This window comes from Hesperophylax consimilis, chromosome 15 (genome assembly GCF_061612785.1).
Source record: "Hesperophylax consimilis isolate HC1 chromosome 15, BYU_Hcon_1.0, whole genome shotgun sequence".
Classification (NCBI taxonomy): Eukaryota; Metazoa; Arthropoda; class Insecta; order Trichoptera; family Limnephilidae; genus Hesperophylax; species Hesperophylax consimilis.
In genome coordinates this window covers 32,090,996-32,108,346 of record NC_142850.1, presented here as the reverse complement: position 1 = coordinate 32,108,346, position 17,351 = coordinate 32,090,996, and positions in this window count along the sequence as shown.

The window sequence follows — 17,351 nt, the reverse complement described above, 5'->3', positions numbered from 1 at the left end:
CTGCTTACAAAGTTGGAACCCAAGGCTGGAATTAGGCTCCATAAAAAATATGGTTTTTCTAAAAAGACAACTTTATGAAGATTTTGTGACTGAGTTCGATTTGGATAACGATTCTTATCACTATTCCAATATTTCAGCCCGTTTGGTCCCTTAAAACCTGAGAACACTGCTTGCAAAGTTCGAACCCAAGTCTGAAATTTGGGTCACTAAAAATCATAATTTTTCTAAAAATACAACTTTATGGAGATTTTGTGAATGATTTCGATTTGTACCATGCTTCTTATCCTTTTTCCTAAATTTCAGCCTATTTGGTCCATAGAACCTGACAAAACTGCTTCAAAAGTTCGAACCCAAGTCTGAAATTAGCGTCCATCAAAATAATAATTTTTCTTATAATAAAATTTTATGGAGATTTTGTGACTGAATTCAATTTGGTTAGCGATTCTTATGACTATTTCGAAATTTCAGCCAGTTTGGTCGCATAGAACCTGAGAAAACTGCTTCTAAATTTCGAACCCAAGTCTGAAATTAGCGTCCATAAAAATCATAATTTTTCTAAAAATACAACTTTATGGAGATTTTGTGAATGATTTCGATTTGTACCATGCTTCTTATCCTTTTTCCTAAATTTCAGCCTATTTGGTCCATAGAACCTGACAAAACTGCTTCAAAAGTTCGAACCCAAGTCTGAAATTAGCGTCCATCAAAATAATAATTTTTCTTAAAATAAAATTTTATGGAGATTTTGTGACTGAATTTAATTTGGTTAGCGATTCTTATGACTATTTCGAAATTTCAGCCAGTTTGGTCGCATAGAACCTGAGAAAACTGCTTCTAAAGTTCGAACCCAAGTCTGAAATTAGCGTCCATAAAAATCATAATTTTTCTAAAAATACGACTTTATGGAGATTTTGTGACTGAGTTCGATTTTTATTGCGATTCTTATCACTATTACAAAATTTCAGCCAGTTTGGTCCCATAGAACCTGAGAAAACTGCTTCCAAATTTCGAACCCAAGTCTGAAATAAGCGTCCATAAAAATAATAATTTTTCTAAAAATACAATTTTATGGAGATTTTGTGACTGATTTCGATTTGTACCATGCTTCTTATCACTTTTCCTAAATTTCAGCCAATTTGGTCCCATAGAACCTGAGAAAACTGCTTCCAAAGTTCGAACCCAAGTCTGAAATTAGCTATTATTGTAGAAAGCAATCACTTTGTGGTTTGACATATTTAATAAAATAAAATACTTTTTTGTTTTAAAACCACGATATTTATTAATTTAAGAACCGACCGGTTTCGCTTTACTTAAGCATCATCAGGGTACCCTGATGATGCTTAAGTAAAGCGAAACCGGTCGGTTCTTAAATTAATAAATATCGTGGTTTTAAAACAAAAAAGTATTTTATTTTATTTTATCTGAAATTAGCGTCCAAAAAAATTAAAAATTTTCTAAAAATACAACTTTATGGAGATTTTGTGACTGAATTCAATTTGGTTAGCGATTCTTATCAATATTAGAAAATTTCAGCCAGTTTGGTCCCATAGAACCTGAGAAAACTGCTTCCCAAGTTTGAACCCAAGGCTGAAATTAGGCTCCATAAAAAAGATGGTTTTTCTTAAAATTAAACTTTATGAAGATTTTGTGACTGAGTTCGATTTGGTTAACGATTCTTATCACTATTCCAATATTTCAGCCCGTTTGGTCCCATAAAACCTGAGAAAACTGCTTTCAAAGTTCGAACCCAAGTCTGAAATGTGCGTCCATAAAAATCATAATTTTTCTAAAAATACAACTTTATGGAGATTTGTAACTGATTTCGATTTGTCCCATGCTTCTTATCACTTTTCCTTAATTTCAGCCAATTTAGTCCCATACGACCTGAGAAAACTGCTTCCAAAGTCGGATCCCATGGCTGGAAAAGCTCCATAAAAATGATGGTTTTTATAAAAAGAGAACTTTATGGAGATTTTGTGACTGAATTCGATTTGGATAGCGATTCTTATCACTATTTCAAAATTTCAGCCAGATTGGTTGCATAGAACCTGAGAAAACTGCTTCTAAAGTTCGTACCCAAGTCTCAAATTAGCCTCCATAAAAAAGATGGTTTTTCTAAAAATACAACTTTATGGAGATTTTGTGACTGAGTTCAATTTGGATATCGATTCTTATCACTATTCCAATATTTCAGCCAGTTTGGTCCCATAGAACCTAAGAAAACTGCTTCTAAATTTCGAACCCAAGTCTGAAATTAGCGTCCATAAAAATCATAATTTTTCTAAAAATACAACTTTATGGAGATTTGTAACTGATTTCGATTTGTACCATGCTTCTTATCACTTTTCCTTAATTTCAGCCAATTTAGTCCCATACAACCTGAGAAAACTGCTTACAAAGTTCGAACCCAAGGCTGAAATAAGGCTCCATAAAAAAGATGGTTTTTCTAAAAAGACAACTTTATGAGAATTTTTTGACTGAGTTCGATTTGGATAACGATTCTTATCACTATTCCAATATTTCAGCCCGTTTGGTCCCTTAAAACCTGAGAAAACTGCTTGCAAAGTTCGAACCCAAGTCTGAAATTTGCGTCACTAAAAATCATAATTTTTCTAAAAATACATTTTTATGGAGATTTTATGACTGATTTCGATTTGTACCATGCTTCTAATAACTTTTCCTAAATTTCAGCCAATTTGGTCCATAGAACCTGACAAAACTGCTTCAAAAGTTCGAACCCAAGTCTGAAATTAGCGTCCATCAAAATAATAATTTTTCTTAAAATAAAATTTTATGGAGATTTTGTGACTGAATTCAATTTGGTTAGCGATTCTTATGACTATTTCGAAATTTCAGCCAGTTTGGTCGCATAGAACCTGAGAAAACTGCTTTTAAAGTTCGAACCCAAGTCTGAAATTAGCGTCCATAAAAATCATAATTTTTCTAAAAATACAATTTTATGGAGATTTTGTGACTGATTTCGATTTGTACCATGCTTCTTATCACTTTTCCTAAATTTCAGCCAATTTGGTCCCATAGAACCTGAGAAAACTGCTTCCAAAGTTCGAACCTAAGTCTGAAATTAGCGTCCAAAAAAATTAAAAATTTTCTAAAAATACAACTTTATGGAGATTTTGTGACTGAATTCAATTTGGTTAGCGATTCTTATCAATATTAGAAAATTTCAGCCAGTTTGGTCCCATAGAACCTGAAAAAACTGCTTCCCAAATTTGAACCCAAGGCTGAAATTAGGCTCCATAAAAAAGATGGTTTTTCTTAAAATAAAACTTTATGAAGATTTTGTGACTGAGTTCGATTTGGTTAACGATTCTTATCACTATTCCAATATTTCAGCCCGTTTGGTCCCATAAAACCTGAGAAAACTGCTTTCAAAGTTCGAACCCAAGTCTGAAATTTGCGTCCATAAAAATCATAATTTTTCTAAAAATACAACTTTATGGAGATTTGTAACTGATTTCGATTTGTCCCATGCTTCTTATCACTTTTCCTTAATTTCAGCCAATTTAGTCCCATACGACCTGGGAAAACTGCTTCCAAAGTCGGATCCCAAGGCTGGAAAAGCTCCATAAAAATGATGGTTTTTCTAAAAAGAGAACTTTATGGAGATTTTGTGACTGAATTCGATTTGTATAGCGATTCTTATCACTATTTCAAAATTTCAGCCAGTTTGGTTGCATAGAACCTGAGAAAACTGCTTCTAAAGTTCGTACCCAAGTCTCAAATTAGCCTCCATAAAAAAGATGGTTTTTCTAAAAGTACAACTTTATGGAGATTTTGTGACTGAGTTCGATTTGGATAACGATTCTTATCTTTATTCCAATATTTCAGCCAGTTTGGTCCCATAGAACCTGAAAAAACTGCTTCTAAAGTTCGAACCCATGTCTGAAATTAGCGTCCATAAAAATCATGATTTTCCTAAAAATACAACTTTATGGAGATTTTGTAACTGAGTTCGATTTGGATATCGATTCTTATCACTATTCAAAAATTTCAGCCATTTTGGTCGCATAGAACCTGAGAAAACTGCTTCTAAAGTTCGAACCCAAGTCTCCAATTAGCCTCCATAAAAAAGATGGTTTTTCTAAAAATACAACTTTATGGAGATTTTGTGACTGAGTTCGATTTGGATAACGATTCTTATCACTATTCCAATATTTCAGCCAGTTTGGTCCCATAGAACCTGAAAAAACTGCTTCTAAAGTTCGAACCCAAGTCTGAAATTAGCGTCCATAAAAATCATGATTTTTCTAAAAATACAACTTTATGGAGATTTTGTAACTGAGTTCGTTTTAACTTTATGACTCATTTCGATTTGTACCATGCTTCTAAATCACTTTTCCTAAATTTCAGCCAATTTGGTCCCATAGAACTTGAGAAAACTGCTTCCAAAGTTCGAGAACCCAAGTCTGAAATTAGCGTCCATAAAAAAGAAGGTTTTTCTAAAAATACAACTTTATGGAGATTTTTTGACTGAGTTCGATTTGGATAACGATTCTTATCACTATTCCAATATTTCAGCCCGTTTGGTCCCTTAAAACCTGATAAAACTGCTTCCAAAGTTCGAACCCAAGGCTGGAATTAGGCTCCATAAAAAAGATTGTTTTTCTAAAAAGACAAGTTTATGGAGATTTTGTGACTGAATTCGATTTGGATAGCGATTCTTATCACTATTTCAAAATTTCAGCCAGTTTGGTTGCATTGAACCTGAGAAAACTGCTTCTAAAGTTCGAACCCAAGTCTCAAATTAGCCTCCATAAAAAGAAGGTTTTTCTAAAAATACAACTTTATGGAGATTTTGTGACTGAGTTCGATTTGGATAACGATTCTTATCACTATTCCAATATTTCAGCCAGTTTGGTCCCATAGAACCTGAGAAAACTGCTTCTAAAGTTCGAACCCAAGTATGAAATTAGCGTCCATAAAAATCATGATTTTTCTAAAAATACAACTTTATGGAGATTTTGTAACTGAGTTCGATTTGGATATCGATTCTTATTACTATTCAAAAATTTCAGCCATTTTGGTCGCATAGAACCAGAGAAAACTGCTTCTAAAGTTCGAACCCAAGTCTGAAATTAGCGTCAGTAAAAATCATGATTTTTCTAAAAATACAACTTTATGACTGATTTCGATTTGTACCATGCTTCTAATCACTTTTCCTAAATTTCAGCCAATTTGGTCCCATAGAACCTGAGAAAACTGCTTCCAAAGTTCGAGAACCCAAGTCTGAAATAAGCGTCCATAAAAATCATAATTTATTTAAAAATACAACATTATGGAGATTTTGTGACTGAATTTGATTTGGATAGCGATTCTTATCACTATTTTTCAAATTTCAGCCAGTTTGGTCGCATAGAACCTGAAAAAACTGCTTCTAAAGTTCGAACCCAAGTCTGAAATTAGCGTCAGTAAAAATCATGATTTTTCTAAAAATACAACTTTATGACTGATTTCGATTTGTACCATGCTTCTTATCACTTTTCCTAAATTTCAGCCAATTTGGTCCCATAGAACCTGAGAAAACTGCTTCCAAAGTTCGAACCCAAGTCTGAAATTAGCGTCTAAAACAATTAAAAATTTTCTAAAAATACCTTTTTATGGAGATTTTGTGACTGAATTCGATTTGGATAGCGATTCTTATCACTATTTCAAAATTTCAGCCAGTTTGGTTGCATAGAACCTGAGAAAACTGCTTCTAAAGTTCGTACCCAAGTCTCAAATTAGCCTCCATAAAAAAGATGTTTTTTCTAAAAATACAACTTTATGGAGATTTTGTGACTGAGTTCGATTTGGATAACGATTCTTATCTTTATTGCAATATTTCAGCCAGTTTGGTCCCATAGAACCTGAAAAAACTGCTTCTAAAGTTCGAACCCAAGTCTGAAATTAGCGTCCATAAAAATCATGATTTTTCTAAAAATACAACTTTATGGAGATTTTGTGACTGAGTTCAATTTGGATATCGATTCTTATCACTATTCCAATATTTCAGCCAGTTTGGTCCCATAGAACCTAAGAAAACTGCTTCTAAAGTTCGAACCCAAGTCTGAAATTAGCGTCCATAAAAATCATAATTTTTCTAAAAATACAACTTTATGGAGATTTGTAACTGATTTCGATTTGTACCATGCTTCTTATCACTTTTCCTTAATTTCAGCCAATTTAGTCCCATACAACCTGAGAAAACTGCTTACAAAGTTGGAACCCAAGGCTGGAATTAGGCTCCATAAAAAAGATGGTTTTTCTAAAAAGACAACTTTATGAAGATTTTGTGACTGAGTTCGATTTGGATAACGATTCTTATCACTATTCCAATATTTCAGCCCGTTTGGTCCCTTAAAACCTGAGAAAACTGCTTGCAAAGTTCGAACCCAAGTCTGAAATTTGGGTCACTAAAAATCATAATTTTTCTAAAAATACAACTTTATGGAGATTTTGTGAATGATTTCGATTTGTACCATGCTTCTTATCCTTTTTCCTAAATTTCAGCCTATTTGGTCCATAGAACCTGACAAAACTGCTTCAAAAGTTCGAACCCAAGTTTGAAATTAGCGTCCATCAAAATAATAATTTTTCTTAAAATAAAATTTTATGGAGATTTTGTGACTGAATTCAATTTGGTTAGCGATTCTTATGACTATTTCGAAATTTCAGCCAGTTTGGTCGCAAAGAACCTGAGAAAACTGCTTCTAAATTTCGAACCCAAGTCTGAAATTAGCGTCCATAAAAATCATAATTTTTCTAAAAATACAACTTTATGGAGATTTGTAACTGATTTCGATTTGTACCATGCTTCTTATCACTTTTCCTTAATTTCTGCCAATTTAGTCCCATACAACCTGAGAAAACTGCTTACAAAGTTCGAACCCAAGGCTGAAATAAGGCTCCATAAAAAAGATGGTTTTTCTAAAAAGACAACTTTATGAGAATTTTTGACTGAGTTCGATTTGGATAACGATTCTTATCACTATTCCAATATTTCAGCCCGTTTGGTCCCTTAAAACCTGAGAAAACTGCTTGCAAAGTTCGAACCCAAGTCTGAAATTTGCGTCACTAAAAATCATAATTTTTCTAAAAATACATTTTTATGGAGATTTTATGACTGATTTCAATTTGTACCATGCTTCTAATAACTTTTCCTAAATTTCAGCCAATTTGGTCCATAGAACCTGACAAAACTGCTTCAAAAGTTCGAACCCAAGTCTGAAATTAGCGTCCATCAAAATAATAATTTTTCTTAAAATAAAATTTTATGGAGATTTTGTGACTGAATTCAATTTGGTTAGCGATTCTTATGACTATTTCGAAATTTCAGCCAGTTTGGTCGCATAGAACCTGAGAAAACTGCTTTTAAAGTTCGAACCCAAGTCTGAAATTAGCGTCCATAAAAATCATAATTTTTCTAAAAATACGACTTTATGGAGATTTTGTGACTGAGTTCGATTTTGATTGCGATTCTTATCACTATTACAAAATTTCAGCCAGTTTGGTCCCATAGAACCTGAGAAAACTGCTTCCAAATTTCGAACCCAAGTCTGATATAAGCGTCCATAAAAATAATAATTTTTCTAAAAATACAATTTTATGGAGATTTTGTGACTGATTTCGATTTGTACCATGCTTCTTATCACTTTTCCTAAATTTCAGCCAATTTGGTCCCATAGAACCTGAGAAAACTGCTTCCAAAGTTCGAACCCAAGTCTGAAATTAGCGTCCAAAAAAATTAAAAATTTTCTAAAAATACATATTTATGGAGATTTTGTGACTGAATTCAATTTGGTTAGCGATTCTTATCAATATTAGAAAATTTCAGCCAGTTTGGTCCCATAAAACCTGAGAAAACTGCTTTCAAAGTTCGAACCCAAGTCTGAAATTTGCGTCCATAAAAATCATAATTTTTCTAAAAATACAACTTTATGGAGATTTGTAACTGATTTCGATTTGTCCCATGCTTCTTATCACTTTTCCTTAATTTCAGCCAATTTAGTCCCATACAACCTGAGAAAACTGCTTACAAAGTTCGAACCCAAGGCTGAAATAAGGCTCCATAAAAAAGATGGTTATTCTAAAAAGACATTTTTATGAAGATTTTTTGACTGAGTTCGATTTGGATAACGATTCTTATCACTATTCCAATATTTCAGCCCGTTTGGTCCCTTAAAACCTGATAAAACTGCTTCCAAAGTTCGAACCCAAGGCTGGAATTAGGCTCCATAAAAAATATGGTTTTTCTAAAAAGACAAGTTTATGGAGATTTTGTGACTGAATTCGATTTGGATAGCGATTCTTATCACTATTTCAAAATTTCAGCCAGTTTGGTTGCATTGAACCTGAGAAAACTGCTTCTAAAGTTCGAACCCAAGTCTCAAATTAGCCTCCATAAAAAAGATGGTTTTTCTAAAAATACAACTTTATGGAGATTTTGTGACTGAGTTCGATTTGGATAACGATTCTTATCACTATTCCAATATTTCAGCCCGTTTGGTCCCTTAAAACCTGATAAAACTGCTTCAAAAGTTCGAACCCAAGTCTGAAATTAGCGTCCATCAAAATAATAATTTTTCTTATAATAAAATTTTATGGAGATTTTGTGACTGAATTCAATTTGGTTAGCGATTCTTATGACTATTTCGAAATTTCAGCCAGTTTGGTCGCATAGAACCTGAGAAAACTGCTTCTAAATTTCGAACCCAAGTCTGAAATTAGCGTCCATAAAAATCATAATTTTTCTAAAAATACAACTTTATGGAGATTTTGTGAATGATTTCGATTTGTACCATGCTTCTTATCCTTTTTCCTAAATTTCAGCCTATTTGGTCCATAGAACCTGACAAAACTGCTTCAAAAGTTCGAACCCAAGTCTGAAATTAGCGTCCATCAAAATAATAATTTTTCTTAAAATAAAATTTTATGGAGATTTTGTGACTGAATTTAATTTGGTTAGCGATTCTTATGACTATTTCGAAATTTCAGCCAGTTTGGTCGCATAGAACCTGAGAAAACTGCTTCTAAAGTTCGAACCCAAGTCTGAAATTAGCGTCCATAAAAATCATAATTTTTCTAAAAATACGACTTTATGGAGATTTTGTGACTGAGTTCGATTTTTATTGCGATTCTTATCACTATTACAAAATTTCAGCCAGTTTGGTCCCATAGAACCTGAGAAAACTGCTTCCAAATTTCGAACCCAAGTCTGAAATAAGCGTCCATAAAAATAATAATTTTTCTAAAAATACAATTTTATGGAGATTTTGTGACTGATTTCGATTTGTACCATGCTTCTTATCACTTTTCCTAAATTTCAGCCAATTTGGTCCCATAGAACCTGAGAAAACTGCTTCCAAAGTTCGAACCCAAGTCTGAAATTAGCTATTATTGTAGAAAGCAATCACTTTGTGGTTTGACATATTTAATAAAATAAAATACTTTTTTGTTTTAAAACCACGATATTTATTAATTTAAGAACCGACCGGTTTCGCTTTACTTAAGCATCATCAGGGTACCCTGATGATGCTTAAGTAAAGCGAAACCGGTCGGTTCTTAAATTAATAAATATCGTGGTTTTAAAACAAAAAAGTATTTTATTTTATTTTATCTGAAATTAGCGTCCAAAAAAATTAAAAATTTTCTAAAAATACAACTTTATGGAGATTTTGTGACTGAATTCAATTTGGTTAGCGATTCTTATCAATATTAGAAAATTTCAGCCAGTTTGGTCCCATAGAACCTGAGAAAACTGCTTCCCAAGTTTGAACCCAAGGCTGAAATTAGGCTCCATAAAAAAGATGGTTTTTCTTAAAATTAAACTTTATGAAGATTTTGTGACTGAGTTCGATTTGGTTAACGATTCTTATCACTATTCCAATATTTCAGCCCGTTTGGTCCCATAAAACCAGAGAAAACTGCTTTCAAAGTTCGAACCCAAGTCTGAAATGTGCGTCCATAAAAATCATAATTTTTCTAAAAATACAACTTTATGGAGATTTGTAACTGATTTCGATTTGTCCCATGCTTCTTATCACTTTTCCTTAATTTCAGCCAATTTAGTCCCATACGACCTGAGAAAACTGCTTCCAAAGTCGGATCCCATGGCTGGAAAAGCTCCATAAAAATGATGGTTTTTATAAAAAGAGAACTTTATGGAGATTTTGTGACTGAATTCGATTTGGATAGCGATTCTTATCACTATTTCAAAATTTCAGCCAGATTGGTTGCATAGAACCTGAGAAAACTGCTTCTAAAGTTCGTACCCAAGTCTCAAATTAGCCTCCATAAAAAAGATGGTTTTTCTAAAAATACAACTTTATGGAGATTTTGTGACTGAGTTCAATTTGGATATCGATTCTTATCACTATTCCAATATTTCAGCCAGTTTGGTCCCATAGAACCTAAGAAAACTGCTTCTAAATTTCGAACCCAAGTCTGAAATTAGCGTCCATAAAAATCATAATTTTTCTAAAAATACAACTTTATGGAGATTTGTAACTGATTTCGATTTGTACCATGCTTCTTATCACTTTTCCTTAATTTCAGCCAATTTAGTCCCATACAACCTGAGAAAACTGCTTACAAAGTTCGAACCCAAGGCTGAAATAAGGCTCCATAAAAAAGATGGTTTTTCTAAAAAGACAACTTTATGAGAATTTTTTGACTGAGTTCGATTTGGATAACGATTCTTATCACTATTCCAATATTTCAGCCCGTTTGGTCCCTTAAAACCTGAGAAAACTGCTTGCAAAGTTCGAACCCAAGTCTGAAATTTGCGTCACTAAAAATCATAATTTTTCTAAAAATACATTTTTATGGAGATTTTATGACTGATTTCGATTTGTACCATGCTTCTAATAACTTTTCCTAAATTTCAGCCAATTTGGTCCATAGAACCTGACAAAACTGCTTCAAAAGTTCGAACCCAAGTCTGAAATTAGCGTCCATCAAAATAATAATTTTTCTTAAAATAAAATTTTATGGAGATTTTGTGACTGAATTCAATTTGGTTAGCGATTCTTATGACTATTTCGAAATTTCAGCCAGTTTGGTCGCATAGAACCTGAGAAAACTGCTTTTAAAGTTCGAACCCAAGTCTGAAATTAGCGTCCATAAAAATCATAATTTTTCTAAAAATACAATTTTATGGAGATTTTGTGACTGATTTCGATTTGTACCATGCTTCTTATCACTTTTCCTAAATTTCAGCCAATTTGGTCCCATAGAACCTGAGAAAACTGCTTCCAAAGTTCGAACCTAAGTCTGAAATTAGCGTCCAAAAAAATTAAAAATTTTCTAAAAATACAACTTTATGGAGATTTTGTGACTGAATTCAATTTGGTTAGCGATTCTTATCAATATTAGAAAATTTCAGCCAGTTTGGTCCCATAGAACCTGAAAAAACTGCTTCCCAAATTTGAACCCAAGGCTGAAATTAGGCTCCATAAAAAAGATGGTTTTTCTTAAAATAAAACTTTATGAAGATTTTGTGACTGAGTTCGATTTGGTTAACGATTCTTATCACTATTCCAATATTTCAGCCCGTTTGGTCCCATAAAACCTGAGAAAACTGCTTTCAAAGTTCGAACCCAAGTCTGAAATTTGCGTCCATAAAAATCATAATTTTTCTAAAAATACAACTTTATGGAGATTTGTAACTGATTTCGATTTGTCCTATGCTTCTTATCACTTTTCCTTAATTTCAGCCAATTTAGTCCCATACGACCTGGGAAAACTGCTTCCAAAGTCGGATCCCAAGGCTGGAAAAGCTCCATAAAAATGATGGTTTTTCTAAAAAGAGAACTTTATGGAGATTTTGTGACTGAATTCGATTTGTATAGCGATTCTTATCACTATTTCAAAATTTCAGCCAGTTTGGTTGCATAGAACCTGAGAAAACTGCTTCTAAAGTTCGTACCCAAGTCTCAAATTAGCCTCCATAAAAAAGATGGTTTTTCTAAAAGTACAACTTTATGGAGATTTTGTGACTGAGTTCGATTTGGATAACGATTCTTATCTTTATTCCAATATTTCAGCCAGTTTGGTCCCATAGAACCTGAAAAAACTGCTTCTAAAGTTCGAACCCATGTCTGAAATTAGCGTCCATAAAAATCATGATTTTCCTAAAAATACAACTTTATGGAGATTTTGTAACTGAGTTCGATTTGGATATCGATTCTTATCACTATTCAAAAATTTCAGCCATTTTGGTCGCATAGAACCTGAGAAAACTGCTTCTAAAGTTCGAACCCAAGTCTCCAATTAGCCTCCATAAAAAAGATGGTTTTTCTAAAAATACAACTTTATGGAGATTTTGTGACTGAGTTCGATTTGGATAACGATTCTTATCACTATTCCAATATTTCAGCCAGTTTGGTCCCATAGAACCTGAAAAAACTGCTTCTAAAGTTCGAACCCAAGTCTGAAATTAGCGTCCATAAAAATCATGATTTTTCTAAAAATACAACTTTATGGAGATTTTGTAACTGAGTTCGATTTAACTTTATGACTCATTTCGATTTGTACCATGCTTCTAAATCACTTTTCCTAAATTTCAGCCAATTTGGTCCCATAGAACTTGAGAAAACTGCTTCCAAAGTTCGAGAACCCAAGTCTGAAATTAGCGTCCATAAAAAAGAAGGTTTTTCTAAAAATACAACTTTATGGAGATTTTTTGACTGAGTTCGATTTGGATAACGATTCTTATCACTATTCCAATATTTCAGCCCGTTTGGTCCCTTAAAACCTGATAAAACTGCTTCCAAAGTTCGAACCCAAGGCTGGAATTAGGCTCCATAAAAAAGATTGTTTTTCTAAAAAGACAAGTTTATGGAGATTTTGTGACTGAATTCGATTTGGATAGCGATTCTTATCACTATTTCAAAATTTCAGCCAGTTTGGTTGCATTGAACCTGAGAAAACTGCTTCTAAAGTTCGAACCCAAGTCTCAAATTAGCCTCCATAAAAAGAAGGTTTTTCTAAAAATACAACTTTATGGAGATTTTGTGACTGAGTTCGATTTGGATAACGATTCTTATCACTATTCCAATATTTCAGCCAGTTTGGTCCCATAGAACCTGAGAAAACTGCTTCTAAAGTTCGAACCCAAGTATGAAATTAGCGTCCATAAAAATCATGATTTTTCTAAAAATACAACTTTATGGAGATTTTGTAACTGAGTTCGATTTGGATATCGATTCTTATTACTATTCAAAAATTTCAGCCATTTTGGTCGCATAGAACCAGAGAAAACTGCTTCTAAAGTTCGAACCCAAGTCTGAAATTAGCGTCAGTAAAAATCATGATTTTTCTAAAAATACAACTTTATGACTGATTTCGATTTGTACCATGCTTCTAATCACTTTTCCTAAATTTCAGCCAATTTGGTCCCATAGAACCTGAGAAAACTGCTTCCAAAGTTCGAGAACCCAAGTCTGAAATAAGCGTCCATAAAAATCATAATTTATTTAAAAATACAACATTATGGAGATTTTGTGACTGAATTTGATTTGGATAGCGATTCTTATCACTATTTTTCAAATTTCAGCCAGTTTGGTCGCATAGAACCTGAAAAAACTGCTTCTAAAGTTCGAACCCAAGTCTGAAATTAGCGTCAGTAAAAATCATGATTTTTCTAAAAATACAACTTTATGACTGATTTCGATTTGTACCATGCTTCTTATCACTTTTCCTAAATTTCAGCCAATTTGGTCCCATAGAACCTGAGAAAACTGCTTCCAAAGTTCGAACCCAAGTCTGAAATTAGCGTCCAAAACAATTAAAAATTTTCTAAAAATACCTTTTTATGGAGATTTTGTGACTGAATTCGATTTGGATAGCGATTCTTATCACTATTTCAAAATTTCAGCCAGTTTGGTTGCATAGAACCTGAGAAAACTGCTTCTAAAGTTCGTACCCAAGTCTCAAATTAGCCTCCATAAAAAAGATGTTTTTTCTAAAAATACAACTTTATGGAGATTTTGTGACTGAGTTCGATTTGGATAACGATTCTTATCTTTATTGCAATATTTCAGCCAGTTTGGTCCCATAGAACCTGAAAAAACTGCTTCTAAAGTTCGAACCCAAGTCTGAAATTAGCGTCCATAAAAATCATGATTTTTCTAAAAATACAACTTTATGGAGATTTTGTGACTGAGTTCAATTTGGATATCGATTCTTATCACTATTCCAATATTTCAGCCAGTTTGGTCCCATAGAACCTAAGAAAACTGCTTCTAAAGTTCGAACCCAAGTCTGAAATTAGCGTCCATAAAAATCATAATTTTTCTAAAAATACAACTTTATGGAGATTTGTAACTGATTTCGATTTGTACCATGCTTCTTATCACTTTTCCTTAATTTCAGCCAATTTAGTCCCATACAACCTGAGAAAACTGCTTACAAAGTTGGAACCCAAGGCTGGAATTAGGCTCCATAAAAAAGATGGTTTTTCTAAAAAGACAACTTTATGAAGATTTTGTGACTGAGTTCGATTTGGATAACGATTCTTATCACTATTCCAATATTTCAGCCCGTTTGGTCCCTTAAAACCTGAGAAAACTGCTTGCAAAGTTCGAACCCAAGTCTGAAATTTGGGTCACTAAAAATCATAATTTTTCTAAAAATACAACTTTATGGAGATTTTGTGAATGATTTCGATTTGTACCATGCTTCTTATCCTTTTTCCTAAATTTCAGCCTATTTGGTCCATAGAACCTGACAAAACTGCTTCAAAAGTTCGAACCCAAGTTTGAAATTAGCGTCCATCAAAATAATAATTTTTCTTAAAATAAAATTTTATGGAGATTTTGTGACTGAATTCAATTTGGTTAGCGATTCTTATGACTATTTCGAAATTTCAGCCAGTTTGGTCGCAAAGAACCTGAGAAAACTGCTTCTAAATTTCGAACCCAAGTCTGAAATTAGCGTCCATAAAAATCATAATTTTTCTAAAAATACAACTTTATGGAGATTTGTAACTGATTTCGATTTGTACCATGCTTCTTATCACTTTTCCTTAATTTCTGCCAATTTAGTCCCATACAACCTGAGAAAACTGCTTACAAAGTTCGAACCCAAGGCTGAAATAAGGCTCCATAAAAAAGATGGTTTTTCTAAAAAGACAACTTTATGAGAATTTTTGACTGAGTTCGATTTGGATAACGATTCTTATCACTATTCCAATATTTCAGCCCGTTTGGTCCCTTAAAACCTGAGAAAACTGCTTGCAAAGTTCGAACCCAAGTCTGAAATTTGCGTCACTAAAAATCATAATTTTTCTAAAAATACATTTTTATGGAGATTTTATGACTGATTTCAATTTGTACCATGCTTCTAATAACTTTTCCTAAATTTCAGCCAATTTGGTCCATAGAACCTGACAAAACTGCTTCAAAAGTTCGAACCCAAGTCTGAAATTAGCGTCCATCAAAATAATAATTTTTCTTAAAATAAAATTTTATGGAGATTTTGTGACTGAATTCAATTTGGTTAGCGATTCTTATGACTATTTCGAAATTTCAGCCAGTTTGGTCGCATAGAACCTGAGAAAACTGCTTTTAAAGTTCGAACCCAAGTCTGAAATTAGCGTCCATAAAAATCATAATTTTTCTAAAAATACGACTTTATGGAGATTTTGTGACTGAGTTCGATTTTGATTGCGATTCTTATCACTATTACAAAATTTCAGCCAGTTTGGTCCCATAGAACCTGAGAAAACTGCTTCCAAATTTCGAACCCAAGTCTGATATAAGCGTCCATAAAAATAATAATTTTTCTAAAAATACAATTTTATGGAGATTTTGTGACTGATTTCGATTTGTACCATGCTTCTTATCACTTTTCCTAAATTTCAGCCAATTTGGTCCCATAGAACCTGAGAAAACTGCTTCCAAAGTTCGAACCCAAGTCTGAAATTAGCGTCCAAAAAAATTAAAAATTTTCTAAAAATACATATTTATGGAGATTTTGTGACTGAATTCAATTTGGTTAGCGATTCTTATCAATATTAGAAAATTTCAGCCAGTTTGGTCCCATAAAACCTGAGAAAACTGCTTTCAAAGTTCGAACCCAAGTCTGAAATTTGCGTCCATAAAAATCATAATTTTTCTAAAAATACAACTTTATGGAGATTTGTAACTGATTTCGATTTGTCCCATGCTTCTTATCACTTTTCCTTAATTTCAGCCAATTTAGTCCCATACAACCTGAGAAAACTGCTTACAAAGTTCGAACCCAAGGCTGAAATAAGGCTCCATAAAAAAGATGGTTATTCTAAAAAGACATTTTTATGAAGATTTTTTGACTGAGTTCGATTTGGATAACGATTCTTATCACTATTCCAATATTTCAGCCCGTTTGGTCCCTTAAAACCTGATAAAACTGCTTCCAAAGTTCGAACCCAAGGCTGGAATTAGGCTCCATAAAAAATATGGTTTTTCTAAAAAGACAAGTTTATGGAGATTTTGTGACTGAATTCGATTTGGATAGCGATTCTTATCACTATTTCAAAATTTCAGCCAGTTTGGTTGCATTGAACCTGAGAAAACTGCTTCTAAAGTTCGAACCCAAGTCTCAAATTAGCCTCCATAAAAAAGATGGTTTTTCTAAAAATACAACTTTATGGAGATTTTGTGACTGAGTTCGATTTGGATAACGATTCTTATCACTATTCCAATATTTCAGCCAGTTTGGTCCCATAGAACCTGAGAAAACTGCTTCTAAAGTTCGAACCCAAGTCTGAAATTAGCGTCCATAAAAATCATGATTTTTCTAAAAATACAACTTTATGGAGATTTTGTAACTGAGTTCGATTTGGATATCGATTCTTATCACTATTCAAAAATTTCAGCCATTTTGGTCGCATAGAACCAAAGAAAACTGCTTCTAAAGTTCGAACCCAAGTCTGAAATTAGCGTCAGTAAAAATCATGATTTTTCTAAAAATACAACTTTATGACTGATTTCGATTTGTACCATGCTTCTAATCACTTTTCCTAAATTTCAGCCAACTTGGTCCCATAGAACCTGAGAAAACTGCTTCCAAAGTTCGAGAACCCAAGTATGAAATTAGCGTCCATAAAAATCATAATTTATTTAAAAATACAACATTATGGAGATTTTGTGACTGAATTTGATTTGGATAGCGATTCTTATCACTATTTCAAAATTTCAGCCAGTTTGGTCGCATAGAACCTGAAAAAACTGCTTCTAAAGTTCGAACCCAAGTCTGAAATTAGCGTCAGTAAAAATCATGATTTTTCTAAAAATACAACTTTATGACTGATTTCGATTTGTACCATGCTTCTTATCACTTTTCCTAAATTTCAGCCAATTTGGTCCCAT